Source organism: Cryptomeria japonica, chromosome 4 (genome assembly GCF_030272615.1).
Source record: "Cryptomeria japonica chromosome 4, Sugi_1.0, whole genome shotgun sequence".
Lineage (NCBI taxonomy): Eukaryota > Viridiplantae > Streptophyta > Pinopsida > Cupressales > Cupressaceae > Cryptomeria > Cryptomeria japonica.
Genome location: NC_081408.1, coordinates 169,320,731 through 169,337,202, shown reverse-complemented (window position 1 = coordinate 169,337,202; position 16,472 = coordinate 169,320,731).

The window sequence follows — 16,472 nt, the reverse complement described above, 5'->3', positions numbered from 1 at the left end:
CCCTCACCCACCAAACCCACTTGCAATCCTAAATCCACTTCTAGACTCTTCTAACCACTTTCTAGAATCTTCTAACCCCTTCCTAATTAGCCTAACCCATCCCCTAAATATTGCCACATTCCTAACCAACTTGGGGTCACTTCTCAAAGCCTTGAGAGTCTTTGAAAGGCATTCAATGCTTTGTGTCTTCAACAAGTTAACCCCTAAAGTCTTCTAAACCATTAACAGTTAAATCCACTTGCCTACATGGGTATCTCCACTAACTCTTACACAAGAGTTTATCCATTGGATGAAGATATCATTTATTGAATAATGGTTTTACTCATTCAACTCAACATTAACCTTACCCCCTAGGGTAACCCTCAGGTCATGTCAAGCATTTAATGCTTCTTCCCTCTCCCCTCAACCCATCTCATATTGACATTTGTCATCCTAGGATTGGGTTGAAAGCCCTCACATGGATCTTAAGGCCTTCAATCCTGACCCTTGATGAGGTTACTCAATCTCAACCCTCCATTGCTCCATTTTACCTATAAATAGAGCCCATTTCTTCATAATTCAGATCCTGAAATCTTGCATGCATCTAACTTATAGTGAATTCTCGAGAGCATTTAGCATAATCATTTACATTTTGTCTTTTGGGCTAAAATTAACACTAGATAATTAGATAATATCTCATTTTAGCTTGTTCATGTTTGCATTCTCATGAGCTTTCATTTTATAATCTTGAATCTCCAAAGACATCCAAAATAAGTGCAAAAAGCTATTAAGAGCTACACTCATTTGGGAACTTGGAGAGGAGAGGAACAAGGGAGAAGAAGCTACAAGCATGGTGGAGGGCATTTGGAGATGTCTTGTTGCATTTCTTAGATTTATTAAGCTTTCTATCTTATGTCTTGTGTCTCTCTTGATATGCTTGATTAGGCTATTGTTTGATTTGTGATTTCTAACACTAACACTTGGTTTTGTTGCTTATTGTTTGTGTTTGTCTTGACAATTATCCTAGCAATCCCTTTTTGCAAAGCATCAATTACAAAAGACAATTAGTGTGCAAATAACCAAATGTAACACATCTACACATATTATCATCACATTTATTCCCATAATTGGACACATAATCATAATACTAAATTATATATAAGCATGAAAGTATGACATATATGTCTTTTTCTTTTTTTAAGGGGTAAACGCTTTTGACCTAGAGCTATGAATGAATGAGGCCACAAATGGGGGACCTCATCCCCACACTTCATTTGTTCAAAGCCACGAGCACAACGACCCAGCAAAGGCACAAGGCCTTGCAAGCACAAAGGCCCAACAGGGATTTGAACCATGGTGGCCGCTTCACCAACGAAGTGTTTTATCCGCGACACTACATGTCCGAATACATGACATATATATCTTATAGTTTACTAGAATATCAAGTTTTTAAGCATCAAGGACACACTTAAGAAGACAAAGAATCTTTAAAAAAGTCATGTAAACCCCATCATTGTTCCCACCTTAAATCCTTGCTTGTCTCAAAGTAGTGGTGAGCAAGCTATTCCTAAGTAAAGCAAGTTCCCTTAAAAAAATAGATGCAGTAATCCCAAGATTGGGTGTAAGTGGATTCTAGCAGAATCCGTAGAATCCATTTGACCTACAAATCATTCTCCATCATGTGTCTTCTTGATAAAAATCATATTCAACACTTCACCAATCTAGTATTGACCATAATAGTATAGGTGGATGATAAAGAAATGGGAGCCATGTAAGCTCTTGCCTATCAGACAATTGTATGTAAGTTATGATCCTCCATATTGTTGCATGATAATTAAATAGGAGATGTGGCTCTTTCCTCTTTGACTCATCACTTAGTTCCTACCATCTTTGTGCAACATGCTCTAATACACTCCTTCAAGTGGTTTTAGCTATCTGAGTAAACATAGCGTAGTTGTTCCTCCTACTTTGCAAAATCTGAGATTGTACCTCTACCTTGTTCATCAATAGGATCGATTTATTTAATATTGAATCTAAATGTTTTGACTCTACTCTCAATCCTACAATTTAAGACTTTTCCATTTCCTTATAATTCATCACCTTCTTCAACCCATTCTCTTCATTTTGCATGTAAGAGTAGAAAGCTCTCACTTGGAGGTCACCAACATAAAGGATGGGATTCCACTTTGCATCGTGAGGTACAACAAGGTTGCGTATAAGTAAAACTCGCATAAGGAATTCCACACTTTTACTATGGAATTCTAAAAGATATTAAAATATTCTCTTAGAGTGGCTAAGGAGTTGAGTAAGTCACAATTAACTTGTATAAAATGTAAACACAACAACTATTCTCTATTAAACAAAGTATATATCCTGGTAGGTGGCCTACAATTCATAATATGAGGAACCATTAAGGCCATATGGTATACTTTTCCTTTTAATCTTATTATTTTAGTATTCTTCTCTTGGAGCTCTTTATCAAATCTTAGCTACATTTCTTCTTTTTCTTTTATCCATTTGTCTTCCTGCATACGTAATTGCTTAAGTTGCTTACACAATTTGAATGCTAAAGTAGGCCATGGAAAGGGAATGGAAGGTGATAGGCTACCCTTTTCAGGAACTGTATGAGTTGTTTAACTTACAATCCTTTCAGCTTTTTGAGTATCCATTTCTACCAATCAGTCCAAATTAATGTCATCCACATTCATGGCTTTGACCTCCAGTTCCTGAACATGTTCTTCTTTAACAATGTTGTTGTATTTTTTCCTTCCTTTATTTCTAGTTTATCCTCTTTAATATGTTATTCTTCTTTATTTTGTATCTCTTCTTCATCTATTGCCTCCTCTTCATTTTGAACATCCTCTTCATCTTGCTTCTAGTTTTGGCTACAAGAGGTGTGGTTTTTTAGGTTCTTCATACTCATTCTTAGAGGGGTTTGTCTCAAATTCATAACCTAAAGCTTTTTCTTATTTTTAGGAGCTATATATATTTATCCTCCTCTAAGATATTTTTCTTTTTACTAGTTTCCCCTCTAAGTCTTAATTTCCTTCCACCAAGCCCTAAATTCAGATGCTTAACATTCTTTACTTTTAAGAACTCTTTCCAACTCATATGAGGAAAACAAATTTCTAAGCTTATTTTAACCAACAATGTTATAAGAGAATAATATATTAATAATTTTTCCTTATCTTTCTACGGTTCAAATACCATTCTTGAGAGGAAATGAGTTGAATAATAAGGCGCGTTGATCAACCTCCCATGCCTAAATCTGAAGTGATGAGAATGGAGGGTTGACAATTCACCCTCACAAGTAAAATATCTGATGATGTGATTTACTCCCATTGCCCACATATCAAGAAATTTTACTTGTTTTATGCCTTGCTTAATGGTTTCTAATGGTCTATCTCATGGCTTGGTGAATTTTGCCCTTGCATTTATACAACATCATGAGACAACATATAATTCTCACCTTCAGTTGACAACCTTTCAGTGTCTACTATAGCCATCATAGTTACATCAAATCGCAAAGAGAAAATTTTAGGGCTATGTCTAAATCAAACTCTATAAACTTATGAAAGTATTCAACACCTAATCATTATTCGCAAATTCTTCCTTGCATTCTTCATCATTGTCTATGATATTATGAACAGATAGCTCTTTGTGAATTGGGTCTCCTCCCACGACAAAAATTCCTCCTCAGACTACTACTAAATTGAAAAATTTATAAGTGTCCTAAATTCTAGCTCAATTTTGACAGGTTTTCTTTTCATAGGTATTCAAGAATATAAAAAAATAGGCACACAAATTAACAAGAGCTATAGATAACTATCAAAGGCTAAAAGATAAATTATTGACATGACCTTACTAAACTTGAAAAAGAGTTATTGCTAAAAGACTTATGCTTAATATTTCATGCATAGACATCATTGAATAACAATACCCCTCCCCCCAACTAAAACTAACAAGTGTCCTCACTTGGAGGCGGAAGGGATAGTATTTAATATGTTTACTAACTGTGATGCTTAATCTGGCATAAAATATGATTTGTAATTGATTATTGGCCATTATGAGGAAGAAATGTAAATCAAACTGAAGATGTCATTCATGTGGAAATCTAGTTATCTGTGAATGGATCACACTAACTTCAACAGAAGTGGAAATGATGGCGGACACGAGCAAACTAGGTGCTAGATCACATTTAAAATTTGTTGTACATGATTAGATGATGTTGTACTCAAAAGTTGGCAAGACGTGATAGTTAATTGGGCGAAGACTCCTGCAATATGAGTAATGGAGGTCCACAAGGATTGTGTCAAGTCTTCTGATTACCATGTATGCACTACATCATCATAATAAGTTGATGGTTTAAAACTATATCCAGGTTTGAAATAACATGTCCCTTAACTACTATAGGAATAGTTCCCTTTGTCTATGGAATATTAAATCTACTGCTATGGTGGAGTTTTATTTATAATAGTAAGTGTTTATAGAGAAAGGAAACTCATTATAATATATGGATATAATATTAAATTATGCAAAAAGACCAACATCAATTGCCTTTGGAATTTCGACTGCAAGAGGGTTTGAAAATCCATCTTGCTAAACCTTCTTAGTAAGTCATCTTTGACTAATGAATTTTTATACAATCACAGGCGGTGACCATGGACAAGTAATGAGAATCATATTGGATCAATTGTCTATAATCATATTGAGCCATTGGAGAAGCCTTCTATGATTTCATATGGCCCAAGCCAATGTGTTTAAAACTTCCCTTAGTGTTCTTGATTCCTCAAATCATGTATAAATGCCTAGTCACTAGTTGTGAATTGTTTTGTCTTGATATACCTACAATGACACTTCATTTGTTGTGACTGCATTACCTTAGTGTGATGAAATGCCTCCTTCCTTATTTCATCTGATGTATTTTGTTGCATTATTCTCTTCTTTTGTGCTTCTAAGACAATTCTAAGTGTCTTATATTCATACGCAATAGGAAATATAGCCTTTTGTCCATATATTAGCTTAAAATGTTGTTGATTGATTAGAACCACTCGTTAAGGTCTAAAATTTGTAGGTTTGAGGCATGTTGGTGGGTCAATGGAATTTTCGTCCAAGTGGTTCTATAGGCCCTGACAACTTTTGGTAACCTCAATGCCCAATGCTTCTTACCTTGACTTGCCCATTTTCTTGAGGATAGTATGGGGTAGACTTTCAGTACCTTAGTTTGTATTCATTCATGAGTGCTTGAATAAGAGTTGAGCTAAATTGGAGCCCTTGATATGATACAATCTCCCTAGGGTAACTATTCATAGAGAAATTATGCTACCTTATCATTCCTTGCATGTTTCATTGCTTGGACCTTAACCCACTTGGTTAGGTAATCAATGTAGACTAGGGTATACTCTTTTTGGTTCGATGGTGGATCTATGGGTCCTATGAAATTTATTCCCCATTTGTCAAAGGGCGAGAGGACTAACTGAGGGTGCAATGACATCTCATATGATCTGGTGGGTCTACCCATCCTCTAACATATATCACATTGTCGAGTATACTTAACTAAATCCCTCTATAAAGAAGACTAGTAATAACTAGTATTTAGCACTTTCATGGTTGTCCTTTTTGCTACAAAATGCCCCCCACACGGTTCATCATAACAAGCATGTAGAATGTCATAGATCGCATCTTCCCTAATTCATTATCTCTTGACATTATCAAGCCATGTATAGAAAAGGTATCATGATATCCATAAATATGGAATACTTTTTTCTACCAATTTCTATTTCTCCTTGGGAGAGAAATAAATGGGAGTTCTACTTGATACTAGGTAATTGAAAATATCAACATACGATGTAATATATGTGTGAAGTGAAAAATGGCGCTACTCTGGAAAACAGTCATCTATAATAGGTTCCTCTTCTCCATGAGTCAACCTAGAAAGGAAATTTGTAACTACATTTTCTCTTCTAGGTTTATCTACTATTGTGATATCAAATTCCTGCAACAATATTAGCCATCTAGCCAACCTACCATTAACAACTAGTTCATTCATCAAGTATTTTATTGCAACACGATCAATATGTATAAATACTTGATATCTAGTGATGTAAGGATTTAATTTGTTGATAATGTAAACGACTGTTAACATTTCCCTCTTTATCATTGTGTAGTTGAGTTCAACTACTTGAAGGTTCTTGCTGATACAGTAGATTGCATATTGAATTATTCCTTCTTTCTGACCCAAAAATAATCCTACTGCATGATCAAATGCATCTATATGGATATGAAATGGAAGTGTCCAATGTTGGTCCTCTCGAGGCGAGTTCTTTAGTTATCAAGTCTTTGAGCATCTAGAAGGTTGTCTGACAATGAGTAGTCCAATCGAATTCAACATCTTTAGTCAATAGAGTGTATAGAGGTGCAAAAATTTTACTAAATTCTTTGATGAGGCACTTGTATTAACCAAAATGTCCTAGGAAACTTTTGACATCCTACTATTTTGATGGGATGAGTAGGTTCTTTATCATTTCAATCTTCACTAGATTAACATGTATTCCCCTTCTAGAAATGTAGTAGCCTAAAGAAACTCCTTCTTGCATCATCATGTAGTACTTTTCATTGCTTAATGATAGATTGTGTTCTTGGCACCTCTAGAGGAATTTCTACAAGTTTGGCATAGCTTAATCATAAGTATGACAATATGTGGTGAAATTATCCATATAGGCTTCTATACAATCATGCGTGAGATCAGAAAAGATGCTAAGCACTGTAATCTGAAATGTTGTAGGGGCATTACAAAGGCCAAAATGGAGTACTAAATATGAATGTATTCTCCATGGGTAGGTGAATGTTGTCTTGTATTGGTCTTCTATAGCTATCTTGATTTGATTGTAGCCATTAAACCCATCCAAAAATAAAAAGTATTGCTTACCAACGAGGGAGTCCAGTACTTGATCTATAAAGGGGAGATGAAAATGATCTTTCCTAGTTGTTGAAATCATTTATGTATAGTTTAGGTAAACTCTCCATTTTTTATTCTTTTCGAAACAATCACCAAGAGAGAAACCCATTGGCTAGATCTAAGATTGGAAATATGAATCTTGCATTCATTAATTTATGCAACTCTATCTTGACTATTTTTTGAACTATTGAATTCATCCTTTGTTGAGGCCACCTAATTGGTCTTTAGCCTTCTTTGATATATATCTTATGTGTGCAAAGATTTGGGTCAAGTCCTCTCATGTCTTGATAATCCCATGTAAAGGTTGATTGGTGCCCCTATAGTAAAGTAGTCAACTATTGATATTGTTCTTGGCATAATTTTCTATTAATGTTGATATACTTCCCAGGTGTTATCTATACTTGTGTAGTGAGGAGATTCGTAGATGGAACATTTATGCATGTGATCCTCTCATTTAATGTATGAGGAAAAATCTTATGCAATAGTGTAGAAGTAGAAAGGTAATGTTTAATTGTTATTGCAGGAAGTAGAGTATGTAGTGGACAAGATGAACAGGCTAAACATGCCAAATCGTCTAGGTCCCACTAATAGTCATTTTGGGATATGTAGGTCAATAGAGTATCTCCATCTTGCATATTTATCATGGGACTTCTATCTATCATCATAGGGGTATGTAATGAATCTTCCACTCCATACCCTATATTAGGCCAAATTACTAAATCAGACTCTTGGTGTGGTTGGGCTAGTGGATATGAGACTAGCTTGTTTATTACATTTTCATTTGAGATTATCATTTCCCCTGACCTACATCATATGAATGCATCTACAATAGAAATCCATGGTCTCTCAAGAATGAGAGGGCAACCACCTAAAGTAGCATTGGGTTGTAGAATTATGAATTCTACTGGGTATTCCCATGAGTCAAGTGTGCTAGTCCCAATCGATGCTGAAAGGGGAGGGGTGAATCAACACTTTACTGGTTTTAAACAATTAAAACTTTCAACTTAAGTTTTCACTAGCTTAACATTCATCAATATAAATAATTACTATTGTAGACACCTAAAATTAATTAAATTAATATTTAATTAATCTAAGCCTATCAACATAATTAATTAATTTAATTGTGTTATCCTCATTCCTCTCAGAATCAATTAAATCTAATCCTATCACTATTGTCCAATAATTAATTTATCAAATAAATTAATTATTCCCCTATTCTTGTAAAGTCCCCTCCAATAATTAGTTTCTCTAAACCCACTCACTTTCCCTAATCCCACTCAACCTAATTAATCCTTCTAGAATCTCTTATAATCATGCTTTGTTGGCATTCTACACTCACATGGATTGGTTGATGTTGTCATTGATGGCAACCAACCGGTATTGGGTTACATAGGATCACTGGCAATAGGTTATTCACTGACACCAGCATTCGGCAATGAAACATATCGGCACTCAGTCTGACATGGAATGAACTTTTGTTTATTGTATTATAATGTAATTATCTTTTGTAAGCCGACATGGTATATTGTAATGACTCATATAAGTATGAGATCTCATAGGTCATTTTGTAAGAGAATAAATGTAAGAAATGGTATGAAGTATGATGTATGGTATATGATAGTGAATATTGTATAAGGTGATTTAGTGATAGCAAGGTTTTTGGTTAAGGTATCTAGTTGAGCTTAAACCGGTACTGAACCTGGCATTGGAGATGCTATTTTGAGCAATACATTACATTGGATATTATTATCCTTGTTGTAGTCAATGAGACTCTTCTGAGTAGTGAGCTCTAGGTTGTTGGCCTTCCTAAATGTGCAGGCCCCTATTGTAAGTAGCATTTATTCATTGGCCAGTGAGTAAATATTGTGGGTCACAAATCCCATCAAGGTTTTTCCCACACCAGGTTTCTTCATTAAAAAGCTTGTGTTATGGTGTGTTTCTATTTTTTCTCTGTTACTTGTGTTTACTGCATTAATTCTTGCGTACTGGTACACTGTTTTGGTTAACAAAGTTATTAATAAGTTTAAATTTTCACCTCACCGATTAGACACTAATTCACCCTCCCCCCCCCTCTCAGTGTTTTTGGGACTATCATTGATTCTAACAATTGGTGTCAGAGCATGATCCTTTATTTTCAAAATCCTAACAGCTTGAGGAAGATTCTGAAACCGGTACAAATAGAGAGTTTGAGAAAATTGTTGGAAGGATCTCTTGAAGATTTTGATGCTGAAAATTTGAAGAATATCAAAATTGAAGATGATCTAAGGACTACACAGGAATTCACTAAAGGAATTCAAGAGGACTTGGTTATAGCACAAAACAAGAGAAAAGAACTTCGTGAGAAAATGCAGAATCACGATGATGAAAAGGAATCTCTTAGAGATATTGCAGATAAGCTGAGACAAGAGAACAATAACATGAGGAATGAAATGCAAGATCTGACAATGAGGCTATGTAAAGATATTGAAGATAGGAAGAAGAATGAAGAAGACTTGACTAAAAGGCTTAATGATGGAGCAAATGAATGTCTGAGACTTGGTCATGCAAAATGATATGCTAAAGATAGATTTGATTCACATGCAACATGATAAGGAAGAGCTTATGAGATAAGTTGGAATTCTGGAAAGTGAGTTGATCACTGCAAATGAGTATAAAGACAAATTCAAGAAAAGTTTAGAAAAGTTTGATGACATGCTAAAAAAACAAAAACCTGATGGAAATACTGTTAGACTTAGTTTTGAAGTTGGAGAAAGTTTCGGTACTACAAACAATCAAGATCAGAACAAACCAGTAAGGCAACCTAATGCTTATAAATTTGATGGGAAATGTTTCAATTGCAATATGTTTGGTCATAGAGCAAATCAATGCAAATTTAGAAATAATCAGAATAATCCACCCACCGGTCAATGTTCCAAATGCAATAAAGTTGGTCATAATTCAGAAAATTGTAGAATGAATGTGAAATGCTATATTTATGGTAGATTTGGGCATTTATCTAATCAATGCAGATCACAAACCGATCAAGGATATGGAAAGGCTATTCAGAGGAATAATGTAACTTGTTATGCATGTAACAAGATTTGACATATTGCAAAATTCTATAGAAGCAAGACTATATTGGCGAACAATAAGGGATCTAGTGCGAAAGGAAAAGAAACGGTAGAGGAAATAAAGCAAGATTTTTCAAAGCAATGGATTAAGAAGAGAGATCACAGAGTTTATGAAACTATCTTTGCACCAATGGAACAGAGTAATCCTCCACCGGCAAGAGATTCTTCATCCGAGTGAGGAATAACCCTTGGGGGTATGGCAATGAATTGAAAATCATGCATTCTACCCTCGGTTAATGGTGAGAAGACACATGTCTTCTCTACCAGTAGATATGTTAAGTTTTCACTTAACCGGTGAGCATTTAATGTGGTTGTTGGAAGACATTTAGTTATATAACTCCGAAAATCCCTCTTTTTCAATTCACTGAGCATTCAAACTTTCTCTGAGCGCAAAATCGAGCAAAGGCATTCTAAGGCGAATCTATGAAGTGACTTTCAAGCATTCAGTGAACATTCAGCTAAGAGGTATTTTTCATAATGGCAACTTCATCTTCCATTCCTGAGTTTATTGCAAACCCTACCTTTGTAGAATACATTCAACACCCTCGTCCAGTATTTAAAATTATCCCCGAGACTATGAAGTAGGATGATTCCATCTGAGCTTTTTCAAAAATTCCGAAGGGTGTCGCTTTTGTTGAAGACCTTAGATTGTATATCAACTACAACATAGAAGACCTAGGATCTGAGGATTTAATGAAAATGTTTAAAAAGGTCATTTTTGATTAACAAGGAGTTATTAAACCCGAACACAAGATTGTGGCAACCTTAGGTTTTGTGGAAATATTGAGTGTTCCTAAATTCTCAGAGGAAGTGGTACGCATTGTGTTAAGCAGAGTACAAGGAGAGTTCATCTGGTTGGAGTCAATTTGCAAAATCACTAAGGAAGCAATTAGGGTAGTTACTGGTTTACCTTCAACTGGTAGTAGGTCTGATAAAACAAAGAAAATCTCCAACAAGACTGTGACAAGCTTAACCGGAGCCACATCTGATAGCATGTCACTTAGAGTTAATGATATAAAGGATGTAAATGTGAAATATGTCAGTATGGTACTTGGATACAAGGCTACACATGCTAATAGACTGAGTTTTGTTTCAAATCTTTGTGTTCATAGTGCATATGAGATGGTAAACATTAATGCTAAGATTGATGTATGTGATTGGCTGAAGGATGAGCTTACTGATAACCTAAAAAAAATTAAAGGAGATAAGAAAGGTACTTTCCATTTTGGAAACCTTCTAGTATGCCTAATGTTATACTTCACTAAGGAAATACCCGACATTGGACACGAGGAATTTGGTTATGACATCCTGGTAGGAAAACAGATTAAAGAAGCTTTCACTGGCATGGGAACTAACAGAAATGAGATTATTGCAGATTACTTCAAATCTTTTCAAACCAAGATGAGAGCTAGGGAAAGATTACCTCAAAGCATAGTTGACAAATACGACAAACAAATCTGTTTTTTCATTAAGAGAGATGAAACTTGGATGGAAGCAGTATGCCCTATAACTATTTGGGTTACTGAAATGGGTTATGAGGTAGATTTACCTATCTTGGAAACATATGCTAAAGCTTTACTTGATGCACCAATAGAACCATTGGAGAAATATTTTGGTGATGCTGAGACTATTGCAGGTGATGTGACTTTGAAGAAAAATAGGAAGAAAAGAGAAAAGTTCATTAGAGATGCATCTAAGAAGGTTGGTGAGATTAAAGAAAATGTCATGAACATTAGTGGTATAACTACCAGTGAGCTTGAAGGACTGCAACTGGAAGCACACATTTCACCGGTTGATACATCATCTGATACTGATAGTGGTAAAGTTGCTGAATTCAAGAGAGTGGAAAGGAAAAGGAAAGCCCCACTGGTACCCTCTCCTTCTCCTAGGAAAACAAGAACTTAGAGGAAGAAACAACAGGTTGAAAGGGAACCATAGAAGAAGCTAACTCTGAATAAGAAATAGACACTGGTTATCCCTTCTCTGGATGACTTACTAAATGAGATAACACAAGAAGGCAATCTTACTAGTGTGAATAAATGGTATCATTCTTTCAATACTTCTGACAGAGAAACAATTGGCGAGAGTATTATTCTTCATTTAGATATTTACAAGAAAGTTTTGATAAAAGTAATTGATGACTTGCCTAATGATCTCTACTTGAGATTGGAAGCAAAGAGGCTATCGGTAATAGAGTTAGACAAGAAATTGAAGGTTGAAGCTCTTTTGGTTATGCACCCTATTAATTATAAGGAAGAAGTTGATGAGCTTATATCTGAAGAAAACCGGTCAGTATTTGTCAGTGGACACCGACAAGTAACCCTGATGGCAAGGAGAGTAAAAGAGATAGCAGATGAGAGTGCAAACTACTGGGATATATTCTTCATTGAGAAAGAAAAGCAAGAGGAAAGGAGCATACCAAAAGTGGAGAAAACATTCAAGGTATATCAAAAGGACAAGGGTAAAGGCAAAGTTGGTGGTGTTCCTACAATAAAGATTACAGATAATCTTCCACCCCCACCTTTGGATACCTCACTGGTACACACAGAAGATCCACCGGTTAAAGATATTGAAGGTATAACTCTTGATAATACTAATTCAGAGTTTGAGATACTCTTTACAATGAATATAGACACACGGGATATAAACATTATGGTAGATAAAGAACAGGAAATTAACAGTGAAAAGATTTATGAGAAACCGGTAGTTGCTGAGGCATTTGTACATATTGAGAAACCATCTAAGGTTGAGGTACAAACCCAAACAGATCCACTGGAAGTAATTGTAAGTAAAGAGCAACCAATTTTTGGAAATAAGGAGCAAATAATAAAGGTAGTTGGTGAAACTAGCACATCCACAGGGGAGTTCAGACCAACCAACACCACAGATGTTCTTTTGGATTCCATTAAAAGGATAACAAATTGTAATGCCTTAGCATTTAAGGCCATTGATGACACCTTGCCAATTTTGAAGCTAATTGCACCTACATGTTCAATAGATCACATTAATGATTCTATAGGAAAATTGGACACATTGTCCAAATTTATTGTTGGAAATGTTCTTACTCTGGAAACAGTGAATGAGGATATAATTAAGGAAAGAGTTGACAAGGAGAATAATACATTCTTTGAAAATACAATAAAGAATTGTACCGATCACCTGGATACACTATTACTGATACTCAATTCAACAATTTTGGAGTATAAGGAACTGTACAGGGAAGCATGCAAACCACATTGTCTGACAGAGGACTTAGATGAGGAAATAAAAAGGATTTAGAAGGAAATTAAAGACATTATCGATAATATGATAGGTCCATCTGAACCTACACCGGTTTTTGAACAAGTAAATGGTTGTATATGAGGAGAAATTGGAGAAATTGGAAAAGGAGAATACAAGAATAAGGTTCAACGCATGAGAATTAAAGAATAAGCTTGGGCCAAGGTTGGATAGTCTGATCAAACAGAGAAATGAACTTACCAAGGAAGCTATCCCTGGAGAGAGATCACCAGAGCAACAAATGCACTATCTCACCGGTTTGATCCAACAAACCGGGGCTACTCTATCAGATAGCAATAAGTTCATGCAAAGTTTAAACTTAGCTTTGGCGGACATTTTTCAAATTGTGACCAACCAGTTACATTCTTTGAGGTAGATATTTTCTATTCTTTCATTCTTTTTGACTTCCTTTTTCATTTATGTCAAAGGGGGAGTGATAAGGAGAAAAATAATATATATAGGAGATCACTTGCATGGGGGGAGCACATCTTTTTGGTTTTCAGTTTTGGGATGACAATTTTGGATTTTTCTCATGAGTGTTGCCATTAATGCCAAAGGGGGAGATTGTTGGCATTCTACACTCTTATGGATTGGTTGATATTGTCATTGATGGCAACCAACTAGTATTGGGTTACACAGGATCACCGGAACAGGGACCGGCACCGGCATTCAGCAATGAAACATATCAGCACTTAGGTCGACATGGAATGAACTTTTGTTTATTGTATTATAACGTAATTATCTTTTGTAAGCCGACATGGTATATTGTAATGACTCATATAAGTATGAGATCCCATAGGTCATTTTGTAAGAGAATAAATGTAAGAAATGGTATGAAGTATGATGTATGGTATATGATAGAAAATATTGTATAAGGTCATTTAGTGACATCAAGGTTTTTGGTTAAGGTATCTAGTTGAGCTTAAACTGGTACTGAACCTGGCATTGGATATGCTATTTTGAGTAGTTGATTGTATTGGATATTATTATCCTTGTTGTAGTCATGTTGGTGAACAGATTGTCCTCTTACTTAATTTCTCTTAATTTACTCTATGCCCAATGTTATGAAGAGAACAGAATCGTTCACTACAGTTGTGAAAGTATTAGTTTCATTTTAACTTCCTCTCTGAATTTTTCTAAAGGTACAGCTCCCTTATCTGATTTACAATGAATTCAGTTTTTTACAATCACACTTTTTCCTGAAAGTGCATAAGGTTCTCTCAACTACTCCTAGGTAGTGAGGTAATTACAAAATACAGATCGCAGATAGAAAAATTCACATACATATTATCAACAAAATCTATTTCAAAGAATGGATTTTCTGCTAGATTTTCCACATATATCAAAACAGGAAATAGATGAACTTATAACTAACCAACAACAATAAGGAAATTTCGAATCGCTGAATTATCTCCACAAAGTGATAACAATTCAACACTCAGAACGCAAAGTTTCAAAGCATAACTCGAAATCTTTCATATATGTATATCCAACTTCAATGCACAAAGTCTTTGGAAGCTAAAACATGCATATACTATCCTTCATCACTGTTCTTCCGAAAAATCTATATAAAAACTATATTTTACTTCCTATTCTTTCCTATTCTATATGCTAAAATCCCTAAAACAGTTTAATGCCCCAGCATTTATAGTTATTTTTGAAATCCCGAAGGGCCTCCCGTAAAACTCAGCCCTATCGGGTTAATACAAGAAACCGTTATAAAACTAAAAAAGCAGTTATCAAAAAGATAGAACGCCAGCAGGTGACGATTCAATTTCCGCTATATTCACCGGCTTCTTCTTCATTTCCGACGGTCTGACGTACCAGCTTCCAGCTCTGGAAAGAAGACATGAATTCTTGCGTGGCCTGTGAGTGCGGGTTCTTTAAACTCATCAGCCAGGCTTTACATGCATCCTTCTGCCACCTGTATTCCTTCATCTTTAGGCTCTGACATGGCATTAGCTTCTCATTGAGGTGCAGCATGGATTCTACACCTGCCAATGAAGTGAAATCATCGACCTTGGGCGTTTCTTTGTCCCTAATCCGCTCGACTGCTTCGGTGAAACTTTTAGTTAACACTTCAATGTCCATGCTGCCTTCATCCAATTGTAGGATGCCTGTGGGGTTGACAGTCTTCATGTCCTTAACAAGTTCCTTATGTATGTCTGTGATTTGATTCTTGATGCCCTGGACTTCTTTGATGGCTTCTTGGTAGATGGACTCCTTCCAGCTCATATTACTTTTCAGGATAAATAAGGTGCACGGGTCCACGGCCTTCATGGAGTTCTCACCTAAGAATTTGAGAACTCCAAACTTTTCAACCTCAATTACCCGGGAAACTATGGTTTGACACCGTGACAATTCTGTCTCCCATACTGGTATCAAAGTTTGAATCTCTTCGAGCAATGCTTCACCCTCGGAATAGATACTAGTAATTTCTGAAATAAACTTATTCCCTTGCTCTAATATGTTATTTACCCAACTAACCACAGCGTCAGACAGCAATTTTCCCCCCTGCGTCTGTTTCATCAATTGCTGGCTTTCGGCAGAATTTGGGTCGAATGGCTGAGGCAGCTGGATTATTGAGTTAGGCCCTAAATTAGTCAGCGAATTGATGTATGTGGCCATCGTCACCACCATTGCTTTCCTGTTAAGGGTACCTAGTTCAATAGAAGTGACTTTGAATCCTTCCTCATCAATTTCCCCTGACTCCCTTTTCTACTTATAAGTAGCCACTTCCGCTATGATTTTCCTCGTCACCGGATCCTTAGTGAGACAAGCATCCATTTTCATTTTCTTTGCTTTAGACCCTCTAGCCGCGTACCTAGTGACAATGTCCTTTACTGGCGAGGCCACTGGTTGTAAACTCCGTTTCTTATTGATCGAATTTGACAACCATAAAGGAACAGTGGGAGTGGTTGATACCATCTGAGTATCTTTAGTCGGAGTCAAGAACTTGGGTTGATCTGCCTTTGGTGTTTCAATGAATTGGACTTCATCGTCTGCTTCATCTCGAAAAGGAGACTTGTCACTTGAATCCCGCTCTGGTGATGTCATTTTCTGCTTCTGGGAACTAGGCTGCTTCAAAGCTTTGTTCCTGGAATGGGATCTCGTTCTAGGAGCCGTGACTTGGGAAGGGAGCTTTA